The following is an 8,739-nucleotide window of genomic DNA, read 5'->3' on the forward strand; positions in this document are numbered from 1 at the left end:
TGTCTCTGCTGCTAAAGCCACTTTCTACCACTCTAAATTCCAAGCATCTGCCTCTAACCCTAGGAAGCTCTTTGCCACCTTCTCCTCCCTCCTGAATCCTCCTCCCCCTCCCCCCCCCCTCCTCCCTCTCTGCAGACGACTTCGTCAACCATTTTGAAAAGAAGGTCGACGACATCCGATCCTCGTTTGCTAAGTCAAACGACACCGCTGGTTCTGCTCACACTGCCCTACCCTGTGCTTTGACCTCTTTCTCTCCTCTCTCTCCAGATGAAATCTCGCGTCTTGTGACGGCCGGCCGCCCAACAACCTGCCCGCTTGACCCTATCCCCTCCTCTCTTCTCCAGACCATTTCCGGAGACCTTCTCCCTTACCTCACCTCGCTCATCAACTCATCCCTGACCGCTGGCTACGTCCCTTCCGTCTTCAAGAGAGCGAGAGTTGCACCCCTTCTGAAAAAACCTACACTCGATCCCTCCGATGTCAACAACTACAGACCAGTATCCCTTCTTTCTTTTCTCTCCAAAACTCTTGAACGTGCCGTCCTTGGCCAGCTCTCCTGCTATCTCTCTCAGAATGACCTTCTTGATCCAAATCAGTCAGGTTTCAAGACTAGTCACTCAACTGAGACTGCTCTTCTCTGTATCACGGAGGCGCTCCGCACTGCTAAAGCTAACTCTCTTTCCTCTGCTCTCATCCTTCTAGACCTATCGGCTGCCTTCGATACTGTGAACCATCAGATCCTCCTCTCCACCCTCTCCGAGTTGGGCATCTCCGGCGCGGCCCACGCTTGGATTGCGTCCTACCTGACAGGTCGCTCCTACCAGGTGGCGTGGCGAGAATCTGTCTCCTCACCACGCGCTCTCACCACTGGTGTCCCCCAGGGCTCTGTTCTAGGCCCTCTCCTATTCTCGCTATACACCAAGTCACTTGGCTCTGTCATAACCTCACATGGTCTCTCCTATCATTGCTATGCAGACGACACACAACTAATCTTCTCCTTTCCCCCTTCTGATGACCAGGTGGCGAATCGCATCTCTGCATGTCTGGCAGACATATCAGTGTGGATGACGGATCACCACCTCAAGCTGAACCTCGGCAAGACGGAGCTGCTCTTCCTCCCGGGGAAGGACTGCCCGTTCCATGATCTCGCCATCACGGTTGACAACTCCATTGTGTCCTCCTCCCAGAGCGCTAAGAACCTTGGCGTGATCCTGGACAACACCCTGTCGTTCTCAACTAACATCAAGGCGGTGGCCCGTTCCTGTAGGTTCATGCTCTACAACATCCGCAGAGTACGACCCTGCCTCACACAGGAAGCGGCGCAGGTCCTAATCCAGGCACTTGTCATCTCCCGTCTGGATTACTGCAACTCGCTGTTGGCTGGGCTCCCTGCCTGTGCCATCAAACCCCTACAACTCATCCAGAACGCCGCAGCCCGTCTGGTGTTCAACCTTCCCAAGTTCTCTCACGTCACCCCGCTCCTCCGCTCTCTCCACTGGCTTCCAGTTGAAGCTCGCATCCGCTACAAGACCATGGTGCTTGCCTACGGAGCTGTGAGGGGAACGGCACCTCAGTACCTTCAGGCTCTGATCAGGCCCTACACCCAAACAAGGGCACTGCGTTCATCCACCTCTGGCCTGCTCGCCTCCCTACCACTGAGGAAGTACAGTTCCCGCTCAGCCCAGTCAAAACTGTTCGCTGCTCTGGCACCCCAATGGTGGAACAAACTCCCTCACGACGCCAGGACAGCGGAGTCAATCACCACCTTCCGGAGACACCTGAAACCCCACCTCTTCAAGGAATACCTAGGATAGGATAAAGCAATCCTTCTGCCCCCCCCCCCCCCCCCCTTAAAAGATTTAGATGCACTATTGTAAAGTGGCTGCTCCACTGGATGTCATTAGGTGAATGCACCAATTTGTAAGTCGCTCTGGATAAGAGCGTCTGCTAAATGACTTAAATGTAAATGTAAATGTTCTCTGGGACAGTACAGCATGTTACATTCAGCTAGCTGTTCTCTGGGACAGTACAGTATGTTATATTCAGCTAGCTGTTCTCTGGGACAGTACAGCATGTTACATTCAGCTAGCTGTTCTCTGGGACATCATGTTACATTCAGCTAGCTGTTCTCTGGGACAGTACAGCATGTTACATTCAGCTAGCTGTTCTCTGGGACATCATGTTACATTCAGCTAGCTGTTCTCTGGGACAGTACAGCATGTTACATTCAGCTAGCTGTTCTCTGGGACAGTACAGCATGTTACATTCAGCTAGCTGTTCTCTGGGACATCATGTTATATTCAGCTAGCTGTTCTCTGGGACATCATGTTACATTCAGCTAGCTGTTCTCTGGGACAGTACAGCATGTTACATTCAGCTAGCTGTTCTCTGGGACATCATGTTATATTCAGCTAGCTGTTCTCTGGGACAGTACAGCATGTTACATTCAGCTAGCTGTTCTCTGGGACAGTACATCATGTTATATTCAGCTAGCTGTTCTCTGGGACATCATGTTACATTCAGCTAGCTGTTCTCTGGGACAGGACATCATGTTATATTCAGCTAGCTGTTCTCTGGGACATCATGTTATATTCAGCTAGCTGTTCTCTGGGACATCATGTTACATTCAGCTAGCTGTTCTCTGGGACAGGACATCATGTTACATTCAGCTAGCTGTTCTCTGGGACATCATGTTACATTCAGCTAGCTGTTCTCTGGGACAGTACAGCATGTTACATTCAGCTAGCTGTTCTCTGGGACATCATGTTACATTCAGCTAGCTGTTCTCTGGGACAGTACAGCATGTTACATTCAGCTAGCTGTTCTCTGGGACATCATGTTATATTCAGCTAGCTGTTCTCTGGGACAGTACATCATGTTACATTCAGCTAGCTGTTCTCTGGGACAGTACATCATGTTATATTCAGCTAGCTGTTCTCTGGGACAGTACAGCATGTTACATTCAGCTAGCTGTTCTCTGGGACATCATGTTACATTCAGCTAGCTGTTCTCTGGGACATCATGTTACATTCAGCTAGCTGTTCTCTGGGACAGTACATCATGTTACATTCAGCTAGCTGTTCTCTGGGACAGTACAGCATGTTACATTCAGCTAGCTGTTCTCTGGGACATCATGTTACATTCAGCTAGCTGTTCTCTGGGACAGTACAGCATGTTACATTCAGCTAGCTGTTCTCTGGGACAGTACATCATGTTACATTCAGCTAGCTGTTCTCTGGGACAGTACATCATGTTACATTCAGCTAGCTGTTCTCTGGGACATCATGTTACATTCAGCTAGCTGTTCTCTGGGACAGTACAGCATGTTACATTCAGCTAGCTGTTCTCTGGGACAGTACATCATGTTACATTCAGCTAGCTGTTCTCTGGGACATCATGTTACATTCAGCTAGCTGTTCTCTGGGACAGTACAGCATGTTACATTCAGCTAGCTGTTCTCTGGGACAGTACATCATGTTACATTCAGCTAGCTGTTCTCTGGGACAGTACAGCATGTTACATTCAGCTAGCTGTTCTCTGGGACAGTACATCATGTTACATTCAGCTAGCTGTTCTCTGGGACAGTACAGCATGTTACATTCAGCTAGCTGTTCTCTGGGACATCATGTTATATTCAGCTAGCTGTTCTCTGGGACAGTACAGCATGTTACATTCAGCTAGCTGTTCTCTGGGACAGTACATCATGTTATATTCAGCTAGCTGTTCTCTGGGACAGTACAGCATGTTACATTCAGCTAGCTGTTCTCTGGGTCAGTATGTTACATTCAGCTAGCTGTTCTCTGGGACAGTACAGCATGTTACATTCAGCTAGCTGTTCTCTGGGACAGTACAGCATGTTACATTCAGCTAGCTGTTCTCTGGGACAGTATGTTACATTCAGCTAGCTGTTCTCTGGGACATCATGTTACATTCAGCTAGCTGTTCTCTGGGACAGTACAGCATGTTACATTCAGCTAGCTGTTCTCTGGGACAGTATGTTACATTCAGCTAGCTGTTCTCTGGGACATCATGTTACATTCAGCTAGCTGTTCTCTGGGACAGTACAGCATGTTACATTCAGCTAGCTGTTCTCTGGGACAGTACAGCATGTTACATTCAGCTAGCTGTTCTCTGGGACAGTACATCATGTTACATTCAGCTAGCTGTTCTCTGGGACATCATGTTACATTCAGCTAGCTGTTCTCTGGGACAGTACAGCATGTTACATTCAGCTAGCTGTTCTCTGGGACAGCACAGCATGTTACATTCAGCTAGCAGCAGTTTGACCCTCAGATAGCATATGATAGGAACAGTTTTAGGATAGCAGGAAATGAGCTTTAAAACGGCAAAATGTTCTCTCAGCCTCATGGCAGAATCAATCAAATTTTCAATCAAATTTATTTTTTAAGCCCTTTTTGCATCAGCTGATTTCTCAAAGTGCTGTACAGAAACCCAGCCTAAAACCCCAAACAGCAAGCAATGCAGATGTAGAAGCACGGTGGCTAGGAAGAAACCTAGAGAGGAACCAGGCTATGAGGGGTGGCCAGTCCTCTTCTGGCTGTGCCGGGTGGAGATTATAGCAGAACATGGCCAAGATGTTCAAAATGTTCATAAATGACCAGCAGGGTCAAATAATAATAATCACAGTAGTTGTCGAGGGTGCAACAGGTCAGCACCTCAGGAGTAAATGTCAGTTGGCTTTTCATAGCTGAGCATTCAGAGGTTGAGACAGCAGGTGTGGTAGAGAGAGAGTCGAAAACAGCAGGTCTGGGACAGGTAGCACGTCCGGTGAACAGGTCAGGGTTCCGTAGCCGCAGGCAGAACAGTTGAAACTGGAGTAGCAGCACGGCCAGGTGGACTGGGGACAGCAAGGAGTCATCATGCCAGGTAGTCCTGAGGCATGGTCCTAGGGCTCAGGTCCTCCAAGAGAGAGAAAGAAAGAGAGAATTAGAGAGAGCATACTTAAATTCACACAGGACACCGGATAAGACAGGAGAAATACTCTAGATATAAGAGGCTGATCTTAGCCCCCCGACACAAACTATTGCAGCATAAATAATGGAGGCTCTGTCACGAACGGTGTTGTAAGAATCGGACCAAAATGCAGCGTGGTTTGGGTTCATCATCTTTTATTCTGAGAAGCGGCACAAAAAACAATAAAGAGCAAAGAAACGAACGTGCAGCTTTGTCGTGCTCAAAGGCAACAATACAAAAACAAGATCCCACAAAACAACAGGTGGGAAAAGGCTGCCTAAATATGATCCCCAATCAGAGACAACGATAAACAGCTGCCTCTGATTGGGAACCATACCAGGCCAACCTAGAAATAAAGAAACTAGATTGCCCACCCTAGTCACACCCTGACCTAACCAAAATAGAAAATAAAGGACCTCTAAGGTCAGTGCGTGACAGGCTGAGACGGGAGGGGCCGGGAGACACTGTGGCCTTGTCAGATGATACCCCCGGACAGGGCCAACCAGGCAGGATATAACCCCACCCACTTTGCCAAAGCACAGCCCCCACACCACTAGAGGGATATCTTCAAACCACCAACTTACCATCTTGAGACAAGGCCGAGTATAGCCCACAAAGATCTCCCCCACAGCAAGAACCCAAGGGGGGGCGCCAACCCGGACAGGGAGATCACATCATTGACTCAACCCACTCAAGTGACGCACCCCTCCTAGGGACGGCATGGAAGAGCACCAGTAAGCCAGTGACTCAGCCTCTGTAATAGGGTTAGAGGCAGAGAATCCCAGTGGAGAGAGGGGAACCGGCCAGGCAGAGACAGCAAGGGCAGTTCGTTGCTCCAGAGCCTTTATGATCATCTTCACACTATAGGCCGATTATTTTTATATATTTGTCTGGGTCAACGTTTGGCTTTTTCAAGAGAGGCTTTATTACTGCCACTTTTAGTGAGTTTGGTACACATCCGGTGGATAGAGAGCTGTTTATTATGTTCAACATAGGAGAGCCAAGCACAGGAAGCAGCTCTTTCAGTAGTTTAGTTGGAATAGGATCCAGTATGCAGCTTGAAGGTTTAGAGGCCATGATTATTTTCATCATTGTGTCAAGAGATATAGTACTAAAACACTTGAGTGTCTGTCTTGGTCCTAGGTCCTGGCAGAGTTGTGCAGACTCAGGACAGCTGAGCCCTGGAGGAATACGCAGATTCAAAGAGGAGTCCATAATTTGCTTTCTAATGATCATGATCTTTTCCTCAAAGAAGGTCATGAAATTATCACTGCTGAAGTGAAAGCCATCCTCTCTTGGGGAATGCTGCTTTTTAGTTAGCTTTGCGACAGTATTAAAAATAAAAAATAAATTTTTTATTCTCCAATTAAGTTGGAAAAATAGGGTGATCGAGCAGCAGTGAGGGCTCTTCGGTACTGCAGGGTACTGTCTTTCCAAGCTAGTCGGAAGACTTCCAGTTTGGTGTGGCTGTCACGTTCCTGACCTGTTTCTGTTAGTTTTGTATGTGTTAGTTGGTCAGGACGTGAGTTTGGGTGGGCAGTCTATGTTTTCTGTTTCTATGTTTGTTTAAGGGTTGCCTGGTATGGCTCTTAATTAGAGGCAGGTGTTTGGCGTTTCCTCTAATTGAGTCATATTAAGGTAGGTGTTTTCACACTGTTTGTTGTGGGTGGTTGTCTCCTGTGTCTCTGTATGTCGTTGCGTCACATGGGACTGTTTCGGTTTTGTTTGTTTGTTTGTTTGTTTGTTTGTTTGTTTGTTTGTTTGTTCGTTTTATGTAGGCAGTTTTCGTGTTCATGCGTTCTTCGTGTTTCATGTGAGTTCGTCGTTCAGGTCTGTCTACATCGTTTATTTGTTTTGTAATTTCAAGTGTTCGTTCGTGTTTTCTGTTTTGTTTAATTAAAAATCATGTCTTATTCAAACGCTGCGTCTTGGTTCAATCCATGCTCCTCCTCTTCGGATGAAGAGGAAGAGGACTACCATTACAGTGGCACCATTTCAGTTCCAATTTTCCGGAAGCTTGCTTCAGAGCTCGGGTATTTTCTGTATACCAGGGATCTAGTTTCTTATGACAAATGTTTTTAGTTTTTAGGGGTGCGACTGGTATTACGCAAGGTTAAGTTTAATTCCTCAGGTGGTTGACCGGTTTTTGGGGTAGGTGGAGGGAGTCTGGAAGGGCATCTAGGAATCTTTGGGTTGTCCGAAAGATCATGTTTTGATGATCCTTGGTTGGGGTCTGAGCAGATTCTTTGTTGCGATTGCAAACGTAATAAAATGGTGGTCCGATAACCAGGTCCAGAGTATGACTGGAGCAGTGAGTAGGTCCGGAGACATGTTGGACATATTGGAGTCTGTGGACTTTTCCATGTGAATATTAAAGTTTAATGTTTAAATGTTTATTTTATCTGCCATGACTACAAGGTCCAATTGGATTTCAGGGAACTCAGTGAGGAACACTGTATACGGCCCAGGAGGCCTGTAAACAGTACCTATAAAATGTTATTGAGTAGACTGCGTAGATTTCATGACTAGAAGATCAAAAGCTGAAAATGCTGTCATTTATGTTTGTTGTAAATTGACATTTGCTGTCGTAAATGTTAGCAACACCTCCGCCTTTGCGGGATGCATGGGGGATATGGTCACTAGTGTAACCAGGAGGAGAGAGGCCTCTTAACACAGTCAATTCATCAGGCTTAAGCCATGTTTCAGTCAGGCCAATCACATCAAGATTATGATCAGTGATTAGTTCATTGACTATAACTGTCTTGGAAGTGAACTATCTAACATTAAGTAGCCCTATTTTGAGAGGTGAGAAATCACAACCTATTTCAATAATGACAGGAATGGAGGAGGTCTTTATCCTAATAAGATTGCTAAGGCGAACACCGCCATGTTTAGTTTTGCCCAACCTAGATTGAGGCACAGACACGGTCTCAATGGGGATAGCTGAGCTGACTACACTGACTGTGCTATTGGCAGACTCCACTAAGCTGGCAGGTTGGCTAACAGCCTGCTGCCTGGCCTGCACCCTATCTCATTGTGGAGCTAATGTGTAGAATAGCAGGATATTAGCTTTAAAACAGCAAAACGCTCTCCCAGCCTCATGGCATAATGTGAAGAATAGCAGGAAATTAGCTTTAAAACAGAAATAAAATTTAAAAAAGTGTAAAATTACATGAAATTTGTTTGTGACAAAATGTGTAGAATAGCATTATAAAACTGATAAATGTTCTCTCTTCACCATGGCAAAATGTGTTGAAATGCAGAAAGTTAGCCGATTACACTACATGAAACACTACATTACCAAAAGTATGTGGACACCTGCTTGTCGAACATCTCATTCCAAAATCATGGGCATTAATATGGAGATGTTGAGTGATTAGGCCTGGCTCGCAGTCAGCATTCCAATTCATCCCAAAGGTGTTCGATTGGGGTTGAGGTCAGGGGTCTGTGCAGGCCAGTCAAGTTCTTCCACACTGATCTCGACATTTCTGTATGGACCTCGCTTTGTGCACGTGGGCATTGTCATTCTGAAACAGGAACTTCCCCAAACTGTTGCCACGAAGTTCACAGAATCGTCTAGAATGTCATTGTATTCTGTAGCGTAAATATTTCCCTTCACTGGAACTAAGGGGCCAGAACCATGAAAAACAGCCCCATACCATTATTCCTCCTCCACCAAACTTTACAGTTGGCACTCTGCATTTGGGCAGACATCCACCAATCCACCCAGATTTGTCCGGTGAAGCGTGATTCATTACTCCAGAG

The 8,739-nt window shown here is 46.6% G+C and overlaps 1 protein-coding gene across 1 annotated transcript in view; it reads left to right on the forward strand.

The window, feature by feature from the left end:
• fbp2 (fructose-1,6-bisphosphatase 2) overlaps positions 1–8,739 on the forward strand; it is a 61,448-nt gene that overhangs the window by 26,602 nt on the left and 26,107 nt on the right. The gene's annotated exons all lie outside the window — the stretch shown is intronic.

Source organism: Salvelinus fontinalis, chromosome 4 (genome assembly GCF_029448725.1).
Source record: "Salvelinus fontinalis isolate EN_2023a chromosome 4, ASM2944872v1, whole genome shotgun sequence".
In the NCBI taxonomy this organism is placed as follows: Eukaryota; Metazoa; Chordata; class Actinopteri; order Salmoniformes; family Salmonidae; genus Salvelinus; species Salvelinus fontinalis.